Source organism: Dendrobates tinctorius, unplaced genomic scaffold, assembly GCF_039654945.1.
Source record: "Dendrobates tinctorius isolate UK_male_01 unplaced genomic scaffold, ASM3965494v1 ptg000163l, whole genome shotgun sequence".
NCBI lineage: Eukaryota > Metazoa > Chordata > Amphibia > Anura > Dendrobatidae > Dendrobates > Dendrobates tinctorius.
In genome coordinates this window covers 17,242,746-17,265,933 of record NW_027361830.1, presented here as the reverse complement: position 1 = coordinate 17,265,933, position 23,188 = coordinate 17,242,746, and positions in this window count along the sequence as shown.

Genomic DNA, 23,188 nt, shown 5'->3' with positions numbered 1-23,188 from the left:
AATTTAGTAATATGTGTTAACCCCTTAGTGACAGAGCCAATTTTCACCTTAATGACTAGGCCAAATTTTACAATTCTGACCACTGTCAATTTATGCGGTTATAACTCTGGAACGCTTTAATGGATCCTTCTTATTCTGACATTATTTTTTCCTTACATATTGTACTTCATGATAGTGGTAAAATTTCTTCGCTATGACTTGCGTTTATTTATGGAAAAAGGAAATATGGCAAAAATTTTGAGTATTTTGTAATTTTCAAACTTTGAATTTTTATTCCCTTATATAAGAGAGATATGTCATGCAAAATAGTTAATAAATAACTTTCCCACATGTCTAATTTACATCAGCACAATTTTGGAAACAAATTTTTTTTGTTAGGAAGTTATAAGGGTTCAAATTTGACCATCGATTTCTCATTTTTCCTATAAAATTTACAAAACCATTTTTTTAGGGACCACCTCACATTTGAAGTGAGTTTGGCTGGTCAATATAACAGAAAGTTTGTTGCGCAATTTCTCCTGAATACGCCGATACCACATATGTGGGGAAAAATACTGTTTGTGTGCATGGCAGGACTCAGAAGGGAGGGAGCACCGTTTGACTTTTAGAACGCAAAATTGGCTGGAATCAATGGTGGCTTGATGTTGCGTTTGGAAACCCCCTGCTGTACCTAAACAGTGGAAACCCCAATTCTAACTCCAAACCTAACCCTAATCCCAACCCTAACTATAACTCTAAGCACAAACCTAACCCCAACACACCCCTAACCTTAATCCCAACCCTAACCATAACCCTAACTACAAACCTAACAGCAGCACACTCCTAACCATAACCGTAATCCCAACCATAATGATAACCCTAGACTTAACTTAGCCCTAGCCCTAACTGTAGCTCTAGCCCTAACCCTAGCCCTATCCCTAACCCTAGCCCTAACGCTAACCCTAGCCCTAACGCTAACTCTAACTTTAGCCTAACCCACTTTAGCCCAACCCTAACTTTAGCCCAACTCACTTTAGCCCAACTCTAAACCTAACTTTAGCCCATCTCACTTTAGCCCAACTCTAACCCTAACTTTAGCCCAATTCACCTTAGACCAACTCACTTTAGCCCAACTCTAAGCCTAATGGAAAAATGGAATTAAATATATTTTTTATTTTATTATTTTTCCCTAACTAAGGGGGTGATAAAATGGGGTTTTATTTGCTATGTTTTTAATTTTGATCACTGTGATAGGGTCTATCACAGTGATCAAATGAACCAATAGGAAAATTTGCCTATTGTTGCCAGGTGCCAGCCGGCAGATCTCAGCAGGCGCACTACAAACACACCTGCCATTTTCTTCTGGAAGAAGATGACAGCAACCCGGGGGACATCATGGGGGCATGGAGGGACTCCAGAGGTTCAGTGGGGTGACCAGGGGACCCTATTTCTCTCTCCTCTGATGTACGTTCACATCAGAGGAGAGAAAAATTAAATGGCAAATCGGACTTCATTTTTTTGCGGTCTCTATTACACCGTTAATAACAGCGATCACAACACCGGAGTCGGTAAAAACCGACCCGAATCATGTTCTCTGGTGCCTCGGCTACAAGTTCTCCCACTTAAAAAGATGAGAGAGGACTGTAATTGACATCATAGGTAGACCACAACTATGAGAGTCAAAATGAGAACACAAATCCAGAAAATCACCTTGTCTGATTTGGCAAGATTTATTTTGCAAATTATGGTGGAAAATAAGTATTTGGTCATTAACAAAAGTTCATCTCAACATTTTGTTATATATCCTTTGTTGGCAAAGACAGAGATCAAACGTTTTCTTTAAGTCTTCACAGGCCTCTCTCATCTTTTTAAGTGGGAGAACTTGCATGATTGGTGGCTGACTAAATACTTTTTTTTCCCACTGTATATTACTGCACTTGTCACTGTACACAAGTGTGGAAAAGAATGATTATTTTCTGACAAATATCCTGGCACAGTCGTGAAAATAACTTTATTGAAACTATGTGGTTACTGATGTGCTGATGGCTGAATAAAGGAATTGATTTTTTTTTTCACCCGGTTTGGATGCTGTTCCTCCTTCATTTTTTCCTGTGAAATATCCTGGCACAGTCGTGAAAATAACTTTATTGAAACTATGTGGTTACTGCAAACAACATGGATAATAAAGGACATTGTCAAGTTATGGACTGTAGCACATGTGAAATAATACTTCAGAATAAATTCAGAATGTTGTTAGGCTTTAATGTATCAATACATTTCATGACCATAGTGTAATGTATCTGTTGTAAATCTAGGGGTATGGAACAGGAAGGGTTTTTCTAACTTTTTATCCAATTTAGTTATTTTTGCATACAGTAAAAAGGGTAATGTAATGACATGTTTTCTATCTAAGAGTTGCTAACCTAACAAAAGTGCTTTATTTTGAGGGGAAATAATAGCATAGTTTTTAGTTATTGCAAAGGAAAAAGAGAAAATACATCTATCAATAGTTCTATCTACTTGTACCCTGTGAGTGCACTTTTTAACATTTTACTCCTGTATTTCAGCATGCATGATTATCCTATGATTAAGTGGGAAAGACATGTATGTATTTTTTATAACATGAAGGAGAACATTATTGACAGATTCAAATCTGCACAGTAAATTATATTATAAGCAAAATGCTATAATAAATAGTATTAAGGGAAAAAGAAATAATATATATACACTGAACTGAAAAAGAAGTCACGGCTTCAGCCAATTCTTGATTTCCTCTTCATATTCAGCTTGTCCGAAGGTGGGGACAGTGATGCCAGCACTGATTGGGCACCGGGAATCATGTGCTATTCCATCACATCACAGCCCCGGGACCACGAGTGTCGACACTGCTGGAACGGTGCCGGCATGGCAGATGAGAATAGGTTTATTTATTTTATCGGAGCAGAACATTTAGTCTAAGAAGGGGTTGCCCTAATAGTGGACAACCCCTTTAAAAGTACTTTCATGTTATGAATTAAAATAATTTTTAATGGGTCTCAGTTAGAGTTGAGCGACTTTAGTCAGATCGGGTTTCAGGAAACAAAATTCGTTTCAGATGAAACTGGTCCGACTAGGGCAAAAAAAGTCAGAGTTTCGTCTGAAACCCGACCCCAATGCAAGTCAATGGGAAATAAAAGTCGGCATTGAGCGGATGACATTCATCCACTCAATGCCGACTTTTATTTCCAATTGACTTGCATTGGGGTCGGGTTTCGGAGGAAACTCCGACTTTTTTTGCCCTAGTCGGATCAGTTTCATCTGAAACGAATTTTGTTTCATGAAACCCGATCCGACTAAAGTCGCTCAACTCTAGTCTCAGTCTTATCAAAACTTTTGAAATTGTTCTTGTATGCAGTGATATATTAATTATGTAGTGAACAAAAATATAAATGCAACATTTTTATTTTTGCTCACATTTTTCATGGGCTGAACTCAAAGATCAAAGACGTTTTCTATGTGCACAAAAGGCATTTTGTGAATATTGTTCACAAAATTCTAAATCTGTGTTAGTGTGCACTCCTCCTTTGCTGAGAAGATCTGTCACGTGGACCCGTCCTGTGTGACGTGACCAGCAGGCTGGTAACTAGAACAATAGGACACGGCACGTGATACTGTCCTGTGTGACACAGCACGCAGGCCGGTAACTAAAACAACGAGATAAAGGGAAGTGAAACAATTACAACGGTGGGCCCTGCGATAGGGAAAGGGGACGTGGAGACCTCCTGCACTCCCCTGAGTCAGTGTCCCTAACGCTCCTAATGTTCCCTATGCCAGTTCCGCACCGGGCACCAATAAGGAACCTGTCACCCTAGCACACCCTACACCTATCCCTTGCTAGGGATCTGGGTGGTGCAGGCACTGGCCCCACTGCTGTACTAATACACACTAAGGAAAAACACAAACAGGGAACACAACTTAGCTTTACTCTGTTGCACTTGCTCCTGGCAACAGAGTCCACCACCAGCATGCAGCTGTCCTCCTGAATCGCTGCCACCAAGCTCTGTCAGAGCTAGAAGGAAATCCCCTATGATTCCTTCCACACCAGGGCTAAGACAGTGCTGCAAGGAACGCTCTCCAGCTCCTTCCTCCACCAAGGATGCTTGAAATGAACACTATCACCAACACTGATTGCAACACCTGTGTGTCATGGTCATGTGTGTCTGGAAGCAGCGAGTACCACAAGGCGAACCCATATGACACACGTGACCCTGGATACACCGCCTCCAGTGGGGCAAATTTAAATAATAAGACGTGCAGCTGGATACACCGCCTCCAACTGGCGAGGTAACATTAACAATGGAGGGCCCTGCCATAGGGAATGGGAACATGGAGACCTCCTGCACTCCCCTGAGTCAGTGTCTCTACACTCCTATCGTTCCCTATGCCGGTTCCGCACCGGGCGACGCATGCGTACCTTAAAACCCTGACTCACCTTGCACCTAAACCCTCACTAGGGAATTGGTCGGTGCGGAAACTAATCCCACCACTGCACTAAACACACATAAGGGAAAATGACAAAACAGGGGGACACCACTTAGCTTTGCTCCGTTGCTTACGCTCCCAGCAACAGAGCCCACCACCTGCGTGCATCTTCTCCTCCAATCGGATCCATCACCATAGCCAGATCCATCACCATAGTGCAGCCTTGGAGCAGAGTCCACCACCAGTTGCAGCTGCCCAGTAAACAGAGTCCCAAACATGAGTCCAGCTTCAGCCAAAAAGTCCAGTGTTGTGAGTTCATTTTCCCCTTCATTACTGAGGCCCGAGGAACTCCCTCTTCTGGTAAAGAAAGGTAGTGAGCCTGATTATCAAACACCTGAGGCTGATAATGATGACTGGCTGAGTGGAGTTACTGACTGGATATAAGGCTGCCGATGCCCTTCTGCCCTGCGGGTGATTTCTCTGTGGGATCCTTGGAGACCAGTCTGAATTCCTGCTCCTCTAAAGCTAAGTTTGCTGCTCGGCCTTTTGCATTGGTGCTTGACTTTGTTTTGCTTTGTTTTTCTGGATTTCTGCCATTCCCTGCTGGGGTGTGCTGAATTCCTTTAGCTCTGTCTTCTGAAAATACCTGAGTGCTGATTTAGTTTTTGAAGCCTAGCTGCTTCAGGGCCTTTTTCATATCAGCTTGTTGGCTTATGTCTTTGATAGGGTTTTGGCAGATTGCAGACAGCAGCCTTCCTGTCCTTTCCTATCTAGGTAGTTTTGGGCCCCGTCTTTGCTCAGTCTATCTTTCTGTCTGTGTTAGTGTTTTCATCTTGCTTCACCGTCATTATGTGTTGGGGGCTGCCTATTGCTTTGGGGTCTGCTCTGGGGCAGTTTAGATTTCCCCTTTCTTTCTTTAGGCCTATTTAATTCTCCGGCCGTGATCGAGGGGTCTAGGGCATCGTAGGAACCCCCCACGGCTACTGCTAGTTGTGTTGATAGGTTCAGGGGTCTACAATCTGATAGTTGCCAACTTCTCTGGTTTTCTGGACTTAGCTTGTATTTCTGTTTTTGCCTCCTACAGTGACTCAATCATAACAGTCCAGCATGCTTGAGTCCAACTTTTCTGCCAATAAGTCCAGCATGCTTGAGTGCAACTCTCACCATAGTCGCCACTCCACCAAGCCATGCAAGCACCTCCTGCTGACACCATAAACTGCGACTCCACCATGCCATGCCAGCCCTTCTTGCAGACCACATTGTTGGACTCCACCAATCCATGCCAGCACTCCTTGCAGACTCCAAAGCTGCCACTTGTCCCCTCTGGCTGGGCTGCCCAGGACTCTAGCTCAGCTCCATCTTTCACCCAGGCTTCCTTGTAAATGACTAACTCTCACCAACAGTGATTGAGCACACCTGAAACTCTTTTATAGAGCCCCACACCTGATTTGTAATACGTGCACATTAAAACTAAAGTGTAATACCACTCACCACCACCGGGGCAACTTAGAACAAACGACACCACGTGTAATAATTCTAATGGCCACCGGGGGCAATCAACCCAATTTGGCAACAAGCCAAAGAAAAAAAGTTCACTTTGTCCATTTACTTGTCAGATCGACCTTGGATCATGACACTGTGACTCTTTTATAGCAGAGCCAGCAATCACACCTGCATTATAATCATGTGCACTTAACTAAAGAAACTAGAGTGCCATGGCGCTCACCACCACCGGGGGCAAACTTAGAACAAACGACACCACAGTGCAATAATCCTAATGGTCACCGGGGGCAAAAACACCTTAAGCACAGCTTAGGAAAAAAAAGGTTACCTGTGCTTTTATATGTCCTGATCCAGCATGGATCATGACAGTATCCTCCCCTTAAAGAGGGGCCTCTGGACCCTCAAGACCGCTCCCCATCAGGGAACCACCTACAGCGGGGACACCCAGACCCAGAGTTCACCCCAACAACTACCTGCATGTCAGGTTGATGAGAAACGAGCCCGCTGGTATTGGCAAAGTATGTTTTGGAGGCAACACACATCTCCGAAGCTCTGACCTGGGGAACGGGTTGTGTATGTGTATGTTTGGTATGAGCTGGTAACACTCCACAACACACTTCCACTGGATGTTTTTTGGTGGCCACCCATACACGCTCGTTCACACACAGGTCCGGACCTGAACGTTTATTGCCACTCGTTCGTTTGTCACCACTTGGAGAACTCTTTCTGGAATTGACAACAGAGGCGTCCCCCTGTTTTACCACACTCACACCCCCGCACCTCACCAAGGGGTACACCACCCTCCAACCCCTTCCACCACGAGTTCTGCACCTCCCAGGGTTTGCCAATGGCAAGGGTTGAGACTTGCCCCTACTCTACTGCAGCACATCTGCTGCCCTCACCGGAGAGGAAGGGGTCCATTGAAGAGAGACGGCAGAGACAGTAGCTCCTAGGCAGCAGCCCTTACACGAGTGCCCCCAGCTGACCAGCTGACCACTTCCCTCATCCACCAATCTATTGCCAGGTTGTCTCCTCAGCCAAGGGAGGCCTAAAAGAATAGGTACTGGCATTCCCTCCAAAATGTAGCATGACAAGGACTCCTCATGATGTCCTATACGCAGGTGGATATTCTCTACGACCTTGGTCAAGCTCCCCTGGCTCATTGGAACAGAGTTTATGGCCCGGATACTTATAGGCTGTGCTAGCGTCCTACACCTCAGACCATGAGTCTGGACAAAGCGAGCACCACCAGACTGACTCCTGCTCCGCTGTCCACAAACACCTGTATCACCTCCAGTACCCCGCCAGCCAAGACCTCTGCTGACATGGTACTTTGGGAGGGCAAAATGGAGGAAATGTAAACTCCCTGGTCACCTCCCTCCAAGCAACCAGGGGAATGCGGCTTCTCAGATGGCACAGATAATTTGGTGCGCAATGGGCAAGCCTTCAGGACATGACCAGTCTGCCCACAGTACAAGCATGCCGAAACCACTCCCCGAACCGTAGGCAGCTCTGAATGCAAACTAGCTCCTCCTACTTCCATTGGTTCGACAGGAGACTTGGCATGAACTGGGCAGGCTCTCATAAAATGGCCAGGCTTCCCACAGGAAAAGCATACCCCCCCACCATGACGAGCCACAGACACACCCATTTTTGTATCAACAACACAATCTGTCTGGGTTCCTCCATCCGCACTGGTGGGTCCTCTTCCCTAGTGAGATAAGTATAGCGTGGCACTACCGCAGGGTGAACAAGTAGGTTACCCAGACCCAAATGAATAGCAAATAGTAACTTGGCACTCAACTTGAATGATCCTTTTTGAAAGAAAATTTTATTATGTGCAGTCTCAGACTGAGACTGCACATAATAAAATTTTCTTTCAAAAAGGATCATTCAAGTTGAGTGCCAAGTTACTATTTGCTCCTCCCTAGTGAGGACATCAGGGGGCACTTTATGTGTATGTCTTTCCCAAAGGCGTCTATCCACCCAGATGGCAAGGGACATGGCGGCCTCCAGCGACCTGGGGGAGGCATACTGCACCAGAGTATCCTGCAACTTTGGAGACAAACCCTGCACAAATTGACTCCTAAGTGCAGGGTCATTCCACTGAGTATTAGTGGCCTGGCCCATCTCCTAAACTCTGAGCAGTACTCCTCAGCGACTCGGTCTCCCTGTTTACACCTACGGATTCGAGATTACGCCAGGCGACGCCATCAGGATCCCCATACACAAGGGCCAAAGCCGTAAAGAACTCGTCAATGGACTCTAAAGATGGATACTCATCCGGTAGGGAGAAAGCCCAGGATTGGGGATCCCCTTTAAGATGGGACATAATGATACCCACCTGTTGCTCTTCACTCCCTGATGAACGAGGGCGCAGCCTGAAATACAATTTACAGGCTTGTTGAAACACCAAGAATTGATCTCTCCCTCCAGAAAATCTGTCAGGGAGGGATATCTTGGGTTCTGGCTGAGCCTGTCTCTGAACCAAGCCCCCAAAGCTCACCAACTGCTGCAGTTGCTGCACTAACTCACTGTGCAGCCCCCTAATCTCCTCAGTAAGGGTCTGCAGCATTTGGGCAAAGGTCTGAACTGGGTCCATGGCTCAGCAGAAAAAAAGTTTGGTTGGTGATAATGTCACGTGGACCCGTCCTGTGTGACGCGACCAGCAGGCCGGTAACTAGAACAACAGGATGCGGCATGTGATACTGTCAGGTGTGACACAGCTCACAGGCCAGTAACTAAAACAAGACAAAGGGAAGGGAAACAGTTACAACGGTGGGCCCTGCGATAGGGACAAGGGACGTGGAGACCTCCAGCACTCCCCTGAGTCAATGTCCCTAACGCGCCTAATGCTCCCTATGCTGGTTCCGCACCGGGCGCCGATCAGGAACCTGTCGCCCTAGCACATGCTACACCTAGAGATGAGCGACTGTGCCTTTTTTCCAGTCGAGTCGGGTTTCATGAAACCCGACTTTCTCAAAAGTCGGGTCGAACGAAATAGGCCGATTATCGTGAAAAGTCGAAGGCCGACTGAAACACGAAACCCAATGCAAGTCAACGGGGAAGAAAAGTGAGCAGTGAGAGGACAGGAAACACACCTACAGTGCCCATTTTAATGACAAAACATCAATTCTTATTACTTAAGCTTGTCAACCTTAATTTACTTTATAATAATAGTTAGGCATTGAAAACTGGGGGTTATTTGGCTAAAGTTGTGGGGGGGTAGGGCTGGCTCCAGATTTTCGTGGGCCCAGGGCCAAAGAATGTCAATGGGCTCCTTTAACACATGCCACAATTCATGATCCTCTGATACGGCAGAGAAATAGTGGTATATTACAATGAAAAATACTTCACTTCTTTCATCTCATGACTGATATCCATTTTAAATTCTCCAATAGCTCCAAAAACAGACAGTATATTACTCCATACAGTATTATGGCCACCGCATAGTGCGCTATACAGACTATTGAGGCTCATATATTTCTTCATACTGAATCATTGGTCCCATATTATATTTGAAACAGTATATGATGAGCTCCACATAATGCTACAGTATATGTTGGTCCCCATGGATGAAGCTCCACTGTCTTATGGGCCCAAATAATGCTCCATATATAATGGGCCCCATTTCTAATGCTCCAGTGCATAATGGGCCCTGTTAATGCTGCTCCAGTGTCTGATGTCCACCTTTGGAATGCTCCATTGTATGGTGGGCCTCACATATCATTCTCCAGAGTATAGTGCTCCCCAAAAATAGCTGTCCCAACATTGAAAACAATTAAATAAGTCTCCTCGCTATGGAATCCCTGTACTAGTCTGGACTCCTCGTCGTCCCCAACTTCCATCTCACTGCACTTGGACTGTCTAGGCAGAGGGCATACAGACATGATGTCATCGCGCTCTCTGACCAGAATGTCACTGTCAGGAAACGCGGAAGACGTCACGGCGGTGGAGCAGGGAGAGGTAAGTATTTCAACTTTGCAAGTGCTGTGATCTGAGCAAGAAGGGGGCCCACTCGCTGACGACACCACTGGCACAGGGCCCCTCATAGTACGCCGGTGTGTCTGACGGCGGGTGTGCACCCCCACCGTCAGAGACACTTGACTCTACTATGAGAGACCTTGTGCCAGTGCCATTGCCAAACAGTGTGCCCACCCACCTGTCCAGGGCAACGGCACTCGCACTCGCACGGGTGCGTGCGCCAGGTGGTTACCCTGGCCCTGTGGGGGGAGGCAGCCCAGTTAGAGAGGTGGAAAAATTGGCATATGTTGATGTTGGACTTTCAGCAGCTGCAAATGGAGTAATTGGAGAAGTCCGCGGAAGAGGAGGACAAAAGCAAGCCATTTTTCTGGCAACCTATGTGTCAGCAGGGGAGGGTGGGACAAAATCCTTTGAAACCCATGCATGGTTCATTTTAATGAAGGTTAAATCATCAACATCTTGGGTCGACAGACGGGTCCTTTTTTCTGTCAGGATTGATCCAGCAGCACTGAAGACTCTTTCAGATAACACACTAGCAGCAGGGCAAGCGAGCTCCTGTAAGGCATATTGTGCCAATTCAGGCCAGGTGTCAAGTTTACTGGCCCCATAGTCAAAGGGGAAAGACCGGTGAGGGAGAACATCAATATGGGAGGAGAAGTAGTTTGTTACCATAGTTGACAACTGCTGTCTCCTGTCACTTTCGATCGATGCAGTATTACCTGTCGAGTGAGCGGTACTTGAAAAATCAGTCCACAACATAGTCATGAAACCCCTGTGTCCAGCACCACTTCGGCTGTGTGCACCACGAACACCTCTTTCATGTTGCCACCTACGGCTTGTTGGAAAAACATCACCGCCGCTGTGTGCTGGGAATGCCTCAAACAAACGACTTACCAGAGTTCCTTGTTGTTAGCCAATGTTAGCTCTAGGTTCTCCTGTGGCATGATGTTTTGGAATTTGCCTTTATAGAGTGGATCCAGGATGCTGGCCAACCAGTAGTCGTCATCGTTCATCATTTTGGCAATGCGGGGGTCCCTTTTTAGGATCTGCAAGGCATAATCAGACATGTGGGCCAATGTTACAGGTGTCAATGATGCACTGCGAGTGCTTGGTGGAGGAGCACATTCTGGCAAATCCACATCCCTCCAGTCATGCACAAACTCTGTACCTGACCTTGCTACGCTAACATTTTTTCTTGCCCCCTGAGAAGCATCCTCCTTCCCAAAATAATCATCCCCATCATCCTCCTCCTCCTCCTCTTCCTCTTCTTCCTCCACCTCATCCACGAGACTTCCCTGACCAGAAAATGGCTGACTGCCATCAAGGCTTCCGTCCTCCTCTTCCTCCTCGGCTGCAGACCCCTGCTCCTTAATGTGCGTCAAAGTTTGCATGAGCAGACGCATAAGTGGGATGCTCATGCTTATGATGGTGTCATCTGCGCTTACCAGCCATGTGCATTCCTCAAAACACTGAAGGACTTTACAGAGGTCTTTCAGTTTTGAAAACTGCACACCAGACAACTCCATGTCTTCCTGCAAACTGCCTGCCCATGTATCCTCCCACAAATGAATTACAGCCTGCCTCTGTTCGCACAGCCTCTGAACCATGTGCAGGGTAGAGTTCCACGTTGTTGCAACGTCGATAATTAGGCGGTGCTTGGGAAGGTGGAGCAATCGCTGCAGCTTCTGCATATGACAGGAGTGTACAGGCGACCGGCGGATGTGCGAGCACAGTCTTCACACCTTATGGAGCAGGGCTGATAATTATTGAGGAAGCACTGCACCACCAGGTTCAAGGTGTGAGCCAGACAAGGTATGTGTCTGAGTTTTGAAAGGGCTATGGCTGCCACAAAATTCCGGCCGTTATCACTAACTACCTTGCCTGCCTCAAGATGTAGACTGTCCAGCCATGACTCAGTTTGTCGCTGCAAGTAGTCAGCCAGTATCTCCGTGGTGTGTCTGTTGTCTCCCAAACACATCATCTTCAACACAGCCTGCTGACGCTTACCACTAGCTGTTCAATAGTGTGACACCTTGTGTGCAACACTGGCAGCTGCGGAGGGAGTGGTCGTGCGACTGCGCTCTGTGGACGAGCTTTCGCTTCAGGAGGAGGAGGAAGGTCGAACGCCTACAGCTAACTGTTTCCTATACCATGGGCTAGGCAGCACTGTCCCAGCACCGCTGTCCCCTGTGGACCCTACATAAACCACATTAACCCAGTGCGCAGTGATGGACACGTAACGGCCCTGGCCATACCTACTGGACCATGCATCTGTTGTGAGGTGCACCTTTTCACTCACTGATTGCTTGAGTGCATGGACAATGCGGTCTTTCACATGCACGTGGAGGGCTGGGATGGCTTTTCACGAAAAGAAGTGTCAACTGGGTAGGTCATAGCGTGGTACTGCGTAGGTCATGAGCTCACGGAAAGCGTTGCTTTCAACCAACCGGTAGGGCATCATCTCTAACAAGATTAGTTTGGCAATGTGGGCGTTCAAAGCCAGTGTACGCGGATGAGAGGATGAGTACTTTCTTGTCCTACTCAGAGTCTCTGGTAGGGTGAGCTGGACTTGAAAGCTGCATATGGTGGAGCTAGCGGTGGACATGGCGGACTGAGAGAGGGTTGGTGATGGTGTTGGTGGTGTTGCTGATGGCCTAGATTCAGTCTTTCATAGCAATAACATTGTGATTCCAAGACTGCTTTGCCCTTGCGACGACACCTCGACATTTGCTGCTGGTGGTGTGCTAACCGGTGGGCCTACAGTGGGGGAAGCGATGTAGCATTGCTGACTACCTTCATTCGGAGCAGGTGCACATGTGGTACGTGAGGTTTGGTAGTCCGTCCACGCTTGCAAGTGCATGGTGGTTAAATGTCTAAGCATGCAACTGGTATTCAAATTTCTCAGATTTTTCCCTCGGCTAAAGGTCTTTGCACACTGTTTACAGATATATTTTGCCTGATCATTAGGATTTTGTTCAAAAAAGTGCCACACTGCACTCTTCCTACTATGGAAGACATTTTGAGACCTTGCACGCTGTGCTAAGTTTACCGTCATGCTGTCCTGCAATCCTTTTGGTTTTTGTAACACGTATTTGGACTGCTACGGTCCTGCCAGATAATAGCTGTTGCGATGTCGTTGCCTGCTGCTGATCCTCCTCCTCTTCTGAGCTATTGGCAGCGGCACCCTCTTCCCCCAATGGATGCCAATCTGGGTCAACAACTGGGTCATCCATCACCTCCTCTTCAATTTCATGTGCACCTTCCTCTGTGTCACCGTGTAAGGTGGTATAGTATGCGGGAAGGGGCACCTGAGTTTCATCAGGGTCTGATTCTGCTTCAGTACACTGCGAGGACAATGTAGTGCTCTGAGTGAATGTACCAGCAGAAAAATTTAGCAGTGGCTGTGCATCAGTGCGCTCCATGTCAGATACATCTTGGACTGGGGAATTCACGATTTGACTTGCTAATCCAGGCATGGTATGTGAAAAGAGCTCCATGGAGTAATCGGTAGTGTGCCCTGCCACATCCTTCACTTTTGGTAGGGGTGAAGGACACAAGGAAAGGTGTTGTTCCTGACCAGGAGCCTCCAATGACGTCTCAGTGCTTTTATTTTTTGAAACTTCAGAAGAGGAGGTGAGAGAGCTGGAGCCTGTGTCAGCAATGTAAGCCAAAACTTGTTCCTGAAGCTCCGGCTTTAAAAGTGGTTTACCTACTCCCAGAAAAGAGAGCCTTTGAGGCCTTGTGGAGCCAGACGATGACGCAGGCTCAACACCTCCTGCCTTAGGTGCTATTGTGCTTTTGCCACTACCAACAGATGCAACACCACCACCACCATTGGGACCAGCTGGCAGCCCCTGTCCACTTTCATGGCGTCTTCCACCATACTTGCTCATTTTTGTGAAAATGTACAAAAAATACCACCAGCTATATGGTACTGTAAAACAAGGTAGAAGGTTTATCTACTATTGGTGAGAATTTGAATCTCACTAGAGATTTGAGGATGCTGAACTGTTGTCTCTGGCCCAATAGAGATTACACCTCAATGTAACAGACTGAAATTGGATGGTGTGTGACAAGGTGTAGGGTGTCTATAGGATTGGTGAGAATTTGAAACTCACTATAGATTTGAGGATGCAGAACTATTGTCTCAGGCCCAGTAGAGATTACACCTCAATGTAACAGGCTGAAATTGGATGATGAATGACAAAGGTAGAGGGTGTCTATAGGATTGGTGAGATTTTGGATCTCACTAGAGATTTGAGGACGCTGACAATGATGCTCTCAGTTCAAGTATGGATGCAGGCAGCCTAATAAGCAGGACTGCTGCACAATGCACACACAAAAGGGTGGAAAATTGAACCCTTGGTAACTGTGCAGAAAAGAGGAAGAAAAGTATTTTTGCTTTTAACCCCTTAAGCCCCAAGGGTGGTTTGCATGTTCATGACCGGGCCAATTTTTACAATTCTGACCACTGTCCCTTTATGAGGTTATAACTCTGAAATGCTTCCATGGATCCCAGTGATTCTGACACTGTTTTCTCGTGGCATATTGTACTTCATGTTAGTGGTAAAATTTAATTCATATAACTTGCGTTTATTTGTGAAAAAAACGGAAATTTGGCAAAAATTGTTAAAATTTCGCAATTTTCCAAATTTGAATTTTTATGCCCTTAAATCACAGAGATACGGCACACAAAAAAGCTTAATAAATAACATTTCCCACATGTTCACTTTACATCAGCACAATTTTGGAACCAAAATTTTTTTTTGTTAGGAAGTTATAAGGGTTAAAAATTGACCAGCGATTTCTCATTTTTGCAACACCAATTTATTTTTACGGCCCACATCACATTTGAAGCCACTTTGAGGGGTCTATATGATAGAAAATACCCAAAAGTGACACCATTCTAAAAACTGCACCCCTTAAGGTGCTCAAAACCACATTCAAGAAGTTTATTAACCCTTTAGGTGCGTCACAGGAATTTTTTGAATATTTAAAAAAAAATGAACATTTAACTTTTTTCACAAAAAATTACTTCAGGTTCAATTTTTTTATTTTACCAAGGGTAACAGGAGAAATTGGACAGCAAAAGCTATTGTACAATTTGTCCTGAGTACGCTGATACCTGATATGTGGGGTGAACCACTGTTTCGGTGCATGGCAGAGCTCAGAAGGGAAGGAGCGCCGATTGACTTTTTCAATGCAAAATTGCCTGGAATTCAGATCGGACGCCATGTAGCGTTTGGAGAGCCCCTGATATACCTAAACAGTGGAAACCCCCCACAAGTGACCCCATTTTGGAAACTAGACCCCCCAAGGAACTTATCTAGATATGTGGTGAGAACTTTGAACCCACAAGGGCTTCACAGAAGTTTATAACGTACAGCGGCACAATTAAAAAATCATATTTTTTCCACAAAAATGATCTTTTCACCCCCAATTTTTATTTTTCCAAGGGTAACAGGACCATAAAAGTTATTGTTCAATCTGTCCTGAGTATGCTGATACCCCACATGTGGGGGTAAACCACTATTTGTGCGCATGGCAGAGCTCGGAAGGGAAGCAGCGCCATTTGACGTTTTTGGCTGGAATTGAGATTGGACACCATGTCGCGTTTGGAAAGCCCCTGATGAACCAAAACAGCGGAAACCCACCACAAATGACACCATTTTGGAAACTAGACCCCAAAGGAACTTATCTAGATGTGTGGTGAGCACTTTGAACCCCCCAGTGCTTCACAGAAGTTTATAACGCCCGGGCGTGAAAATAAAAAAATCGTATTTTTTCCACAAACATCATCTTTTAGTCACCAATTTTTTTATTTTCCCAAGGGTACAAGGTTAAATTGGACCCCAAAAGTTGTTTTCCAATTTGTCCTGAGTACGCTGATACTTCATATGTGGGAGAAAACTACTGTATGGGCACACGTTGGGGCTCGGAAGGGAAGTAGTGACGTTTTGGAATGCAGACTTTGATGGAATGGTCTGCGGGTGTCATGTTGCTTTTGGAGAGCCCCTGATGTACCTAAATAGTGGAAACCCCCCAAAAGTGACCTCATTTTGGAAACTAGACCCCCTAAGGAACTTATCTAGATGTGTGGTGAGCACTTTGAACCCCCCCCCAGTGCTTCACAGAAGTTTATAACAACCGGGCATGAAAATAAAAATATCGTATTTTTTCCACAAACATCATCTTTTAGTCCCCATTTTTTTTATTTTCCCAAGGGTAACAGGAGAAATTGGATCCCAAAAGTTGTTGACCAATTTGTCCTGAGTACACTGATACCCCATATGTGGCAGAAAACTACTGTATGGGCACACGTCGGGGCTCGGAAGGGAAGTAGTGACGTTTTGGAATGCAGACTTTGATGGAATGGTCTGCAGGTGTCATGTTGCCTTTGGAGAGCCCCTAATGTACCTAAAGTATTGAAACTCCCCACAAGTGACCCAATTTTGGAAACTAGACCCCCCATGGAACTTATCTAGATGTGTGGTGAGCACTTTGAACCCCCAAGTGGTTCACAGAAGTTTATAACGCCTGGGCGTGAAAATAAAAAAATCATTTTTGCCCCCAATTTTTTATTTTCCTTAGGGTAACAGGAGAAATTGGACCCAAAATTTGTTTTGCACTTTGTCCTGAGTATGCTGATACTCTATATGTGGGGGTAAAACACTGTTTGGGCACATGGCAGAGTTTGGAAGGGAAGGAGCACCATTTGACTTTTTCAACCCAGAATTGGCTGGAATTGAGATCTGACGCCATGTTGCATTTTGAGAGCCCCTGATGTGCCCAAACAGTGGAAACCCCCCAATTATAACTCCAACCCTAACCCCAACACACCCCTAACCCTAATCTCAGCCCTAACCCTAGCCCTAACCCTAGCCCTAGCCCTAACCCTAACCCTAACCATAGCCCTAACCCTAGCCCTAACCCTAATGGGAAAATGGAAATAAATACATTTTTTTAACTTTATTATTTTTCCATAACTAAGGGGGTGATAACTGGGGGTTTGATTTACTATTTATGGCGGTTTTTATGTTTGACAGCTGTCACACGCTAAAAGATGATTTTTATTGTAAAAATAGTTTTTGCATCACCACATATTGAGAGCTATAATTTTTCCGTATTTTGACCCACCGAGTCATGTGAGGTCTTATTCTTTGCGGGACGAGTTGACGTTTTTATTGGTACCATTTTTGGGCACATGACATTTTTTGATCGCTTTTTATTCCGATATTTGGGACGCAGAATGAACAAAAACCTGCGTTTCATGAATTTCTTTTGGGGGGACGCGTTTACATCATTCCGCGTGCGGTAAAATTGATAAAGCGGCTTTATTCTTCGTGTCGGTGCGGTTACAGCGCTACCTCATTTAGGTCATTTTTTATGTTTTGGCGCTTTTATGCAATGAAAACTCTTTTATGTAAAAAATAATTATTTTTGCATCGCTTTGTTCTGCGAGCTATAACTTTTTTATTTTCTTGTGGATGATGCTGTATGGTGGCTCGTTTTTTGCGGGACAAGCTGACGTTTTCAGCGGTACCATGCATATTTATATGCGTCTTTTTGATCGCACGTTATTGCACTTTTTGTTTGGTGGTATGATAATAAATCATTATTTTTTGCTTCGTTTTTTATTTTTATTTTTTAAGGGGTTCACTAAAGGGGTTAACTAATGGGACAGTTTTATAGGGTGGGTCGTTATGGACGCGGCAATACCAAATATGTGTACTTTTATTGTTTTTTTTATTTTCAAAAAATGAATTTATTGGGGAATATTTTTTTTTTTACTAATTTATTTAGCGATTTATTTAAAATTATTTTTACACTTTTTTTTTTTTAACTTTATTACATTGTACCAGGTGGGACATCACTGTCCTGTGACAGATCGCTGATCTGTCACATCACAGATCACTGTGACAGATCAGCGATCAGTCACAGGCACTGCTGCAGACTTCCTCATGCCTGCGCTTTGCAGGCAGTGAGGAAGTCAGCTCCCTACAGGCCCCCGAAGGTCCCCGTCACCATCTTGGATCCCAGGGGCCTGTAGGGAAAGAGCCCCCTGCAGCAGCGCTGCACATTGCGCTGCCATGGGGGGCTCAGGGAAGCATGGAGGGAGCCCCCTCCCTGCTGATGCTTCCCTTTAACCCCCGGTACACCGCGATCGTGTTTGATCGCGGTCTACAAGGGGTTAACGTGTCGGGGGCGGTCCGTGACCACCCCTGACACATTGTGCCGAGTGTCAGCTGTGATTATCAGCTGACACCCGGCCATGATCAGCGGCGCTCACCACGTGGGCGCCGCTGATCGCTATGACGTACTATCCCGTCCCTGGGGATTAAGTCCCAGGGTACATGGACGGGATAGTACATCTCATGGCAGAAAGGGGTTAAAAGAGCAGTTTGCACAGCATTGTGCAAACAGCAATGCAGCTATCAGGGAGCCTTGCAAGGCAGTCTCATAACCAACAGAGCTGATGCACAAGAATAGAGCCTCCCCTGTCACTGCACACAAAGTGTTGTGTTGTAAGTGGAAATCGCTAACAGCAGAAGCAGTTTTTTGGTTCTTCTTCCCTGCCTAATGCTCTCCCTACAGAATCAGCAGCAGCTCACCCTATGCTAAGATCGGCATAAGTAAGATGGCGGTCAGCGTTCACGCCCTTTTATAGCCCCTGTGACACCACACAAAGCCAGCCAATCACTTGCATGCCCTTCTCAAAGATGGTGGTGACCGATGCCTATGTCATCGCGTTGCCCACAGTGTGCGTCCTCCATCATTGGCTGAAAAAGGGCACTGGAAGCATCTTTTGAAACGCGACTTTGGCGCTCTGGTCGCCGACCTCGTGGCCGACCTCACGCTATGGTCGGGTTTCGTTTCATGAAACCCGACTTCAGCGAAAGTTGGTGACTTTTGAATATGACCGACCCGTTTCGCTCAACTCTACCTACACCTATCCCTTGCTAGGGAGCTGGGTGGCGCAGGCACTGGCCCCACTGCTGTACTAATGCACACTGAGGAAAAACACAAACAGGGAACACAACTTAGCTTTACTCTGTTGCACTTGCTCCAGGCAACAGAGTCCACCACCAGCATGTAGCTCTCCTCCTGAATCGCTGCCACCAAGCTCTGTCAGAGCTACAAGGAAATCCCGTATGATTCCTTCCACACCAGGGCTAAGACAGTGCTGCAAGGAATGCTCTCCAGCTCCTTCTTCCACCAAGGATGGTTGAAATGAATACTATCACCAACACTGATTGCAACACCTGTGACTCTTTTATAGCAGAGCCAGCAATCACACCTGCATTATAATCATGTGCACTTAACTAAAGAAACTAGAGTGCCATGACGCTCACCACCACCGCGGACAAACTTAGAACAAACGACACCACAGTGCAGTAATCCTAATGGCCACCGGGGGCAAAAACCAACCTTAAGCACAGCTTAGGAAAAAAAAAAGGTTACCTGTGTTTTTTATATGTCCTGATACAGCGTGGACAAGATCCATCCATCTCAGAGGTATGACATTTCAAGATGCTAATTGGACAGTAATGTTTATTACATAGATGTGCCTTAGACTGGCCACAATAAAAGGACACTCTAAAATGTGCAGTTTTGCATGGGTCCAGTTGGGGGTCAGAAAGACAGTCAGTTTCTGCATGACCACCATTTGCTTCAAGCAGTGCAATACATCTCCTTCACATAGAGTTGATCAGATTGTTGATTGACGACTGTTGAACGTTGGTCCACTGCTCTTTAATGACTTGGTGAAGTTCTTGAACGGCCAGCATACTAACCAGACCCATTGAGCATGCTTGGGATACTCTGAATAGGCGTATATGACAGCTTGTTCAAGTTCCTGCCGATATATTTAGGGCTTTTACGTATGAGCCTATTAAGGCCACGTGATGTCAGTATGCCAAATATGTAGCTTAAGGAATGAAGCGCTAATGCCAGCATCACTACATGGCTCTCCTCCTTCCTCCATGCCAGGACGCCTTCATACTCACTGCTGCTGCAACATGGTTACCTCTCTGTTACCTGGCATGTCTCCTGTGTTCTATGCATGCCCAGTGCACATAGTGCTCGAGTGCGCCAAAATTCTAAAAACCGTAGTCAGCACTCTAGGGAAAGTTCAATGCAAAAAAATAAGTGATTTAATGACCCATGTGAGTACTGGAAATGTTTTGGCTCATGTACATGCAATCTTTGTCAAGCAAGTCTCAGAGTAAAGCAGACCGGACTGTACCCCAAGTGGTTTAAACAAAAAGCAAGATGCCACATTATATTACATATATGTATTAAGACTTTATTATTGTGTTTTAAAGAGAATCTGTCACCTCATTTTTCCGATATGAGATGCGGCCACCACCATCAGGGGCTTAGCTACAGCATTCTGTAATGTTTCTTATCTTCCGTAACCTGGAAGATAAGAAAAACAAGTTAGATTATACTCACCCGGGGGTCCGGTCCTCAATAGTACACCTGCTCAGGAGCTGAGGCAGAAGTAAGGAGGAGGACGTCATTGCTAGAAGATGGGAGATGCCAGACCAGACCGCGACTCCCATTGGACCGGACCGGACCCCCGGGTGACTATAATCTAACTCGTTTTTCTTATCTGTCAGGTTACATCAGGGGCTTATCTACAGCATTACAGAATGCTGTAGATAAGCCCCTGATGGTGGTGGCCGCATCTCATAGGGTAAAAATGAGGTGACAGATTCCCTTTAATAGTTACATCATTTTTATTTGTAATACCTTTGTGACTTTTTCTATTATCATATATTTATTTTCTTGTTTGTACTCATTGTGGCTGTTTCCTTTACACAACTTACTTTAGTGTTGTTCACACAGTCAATATTTTGGCCTGTGTGAATATCACACCAGTTATAAAAAAACAACAACCTTTTTTATGTTTATATGCTAGCAAACTATACATCGTTAATATTAGAATATTGCTTTTTCTGAATAGGCCTTTCAGCAATTCGCTGATTATGCATTTCCTGATCGAAAATTATTATTTACCAATTATTTTGTGACCGAGTGTCTCCTGATTATTATAATAATGAGGCAATATCACAATCTTTTCTATATGTTCATTAATTGGAGAATTCTATTCACACTATAGTGTTTTTTATAGTATTTTTTTCGTTGTCTTTTGTCTCAGTTGCTGGGTCAAGTGTATACTAATGAGTTAATTCCCCATAGTGAGCTGAATATGTTACAGCCGATTAAACCTGAACCTAGCAGTTTTGATCATTGTTTATAGTACACCCACCTGGTATCATGGGATTTTATGTCTTTTCTAATTAGTTGTGATTGGTAGCAACTAGCATTATTGCAACCAGATTCCAGTTACCAGCAGATACAATTAAGAACAATCTGTTTGAATTGCACATCAGAGATGATGGTTTTATTGTTTGTTAAGGATGGTAATAATAACATGTTGTAAATAAAGCTTGAAGAGATTTTTACATCAATACTGGACTATTTTTTTCAAGAAAAGTGTTTGCTGCTAATTGTCCACCAGAACTGGTCCCTGCATCCAAGAAATTTATCTCTTAGACTTATTCAGACTATGCCATATCAATATAGTTGTTCAGATCAATCAATCAAGATCAATTATATTATATCTATTGACACAGTTAAAATATAGTGAGATCCAGTATGTAAATAAAATTAATTAAATAGAAAATTTAATATTCAATTGTTAAAAGTATATGGAATAAGTTTTAAAGAGCATAATATATTAGTTGACATGTGCTATTTGGAAGTATAGTATATTTTTTATTACATGTCTCACCAATTAAAGAGACCCAGCACTACATCTAATATATAAAGCTCAATGCGGATGTGTGTGTATGTATGTACAGTTGTGGCCAAAAGTATTGACACCCCTGCAATTCAGTCAGATAATACTCAGTTTCTTCCAGAAAATGATTGCAAACACAAATTCTTTGTTATTATTGTGGACACTGTTGGATTGTGTGAGGCCCAGTTAATATCACACCACTGTGTCACAGGCTCAATGTCGCAGGTGTGAAAAATGTCACTATAGGACAGGGGAGATGTAGAATCTCTGAACACACTTGTGGACACTGTTGGATTGTGTGAGGCCCAGTTAATATCACACCGCTATGTCACAGGCTCAATGTCGCCGGTGTGAAAAATGTCACTATAGGGCAGGGGAGATGTAGAATTTCTGAACACACTTGTGGACACTGTTGTGTGAGGCCCAGTTAATATCACACCACTATGTCACAGGCTCAGTGTCGCAGGTGTGAAAAATGTCACTATAGGACAGGGGAGATGTAGAATTTCTGAACACACTTGTGGACACTGTTGGATTGTGTGAGGCCCAGTTAATATCACACCGCTATGTCACAGGCTCAATTTCGCAGGTGTGAAAAATGTCACTATAGGACAGGGGAGATGTAGAATTTCTGAACACACTTGTGGACACTGTTGGATTGTGTGAGGCCCAGTGAATATCACACCGCTATGTCACAGGCAGAAATTGGCTAGTGTTTGACAAACTACAAGGTGTATATAGAATTGAGCAGAATAGGAATCCCCCTAGAGTGTAGGTCTGTAAGAACGGAACATGTCCTCGACTTATCCTTACAGAGTGAGACACAGATAGCTTCACTGTGGCCGTGATAACAGGCGTTACACGGTACTGAGAGAGGAGCGTGCACGTACACCGCTGTCCGGTGTCCGTAAAATTGTCAAGCTCCGTGTTTTTTAAGTATACGGACTGACACACGCTGTCTCTCTATAGTTTTGAATGTGATCAAACAGCAAATATACTTAACTGTTTGAAAAGCAGACAAAACTAGAAGGTGTAGGTCTGTAAGAACGGAACATGTCCTCGACTTATTCTTACAGAGTGACACACAGATAGCTTCACTGTGGCCGTGATAACAGCCGTTACACGGTACTGAGAGAGGAGTGTGCACGTACACCGCTGTCCGGTGTCCATAAAATTGTCAAGCTCCATGTTTTTTAAGTATACGGAGTGACACACACTGTCTCTCTATAGTTTTGAATGTGATCAAACAGCAAATATACTTAACTGTTTGAAAAGCAGACAAAACTAGAAGGTGTAGGTCTGTAAGAACGGAACATGTCCTCGACTTATTCTTACAGAGTGACACACAGATAGCTTCGCTGTGGCCGTGATAACAGCCGTTACACGGTACTGAGAGAGGAGCGTGCACGTACACCGCTGTCCGGTGTCCGTAAAATTGTCAAGCTCCGTGTT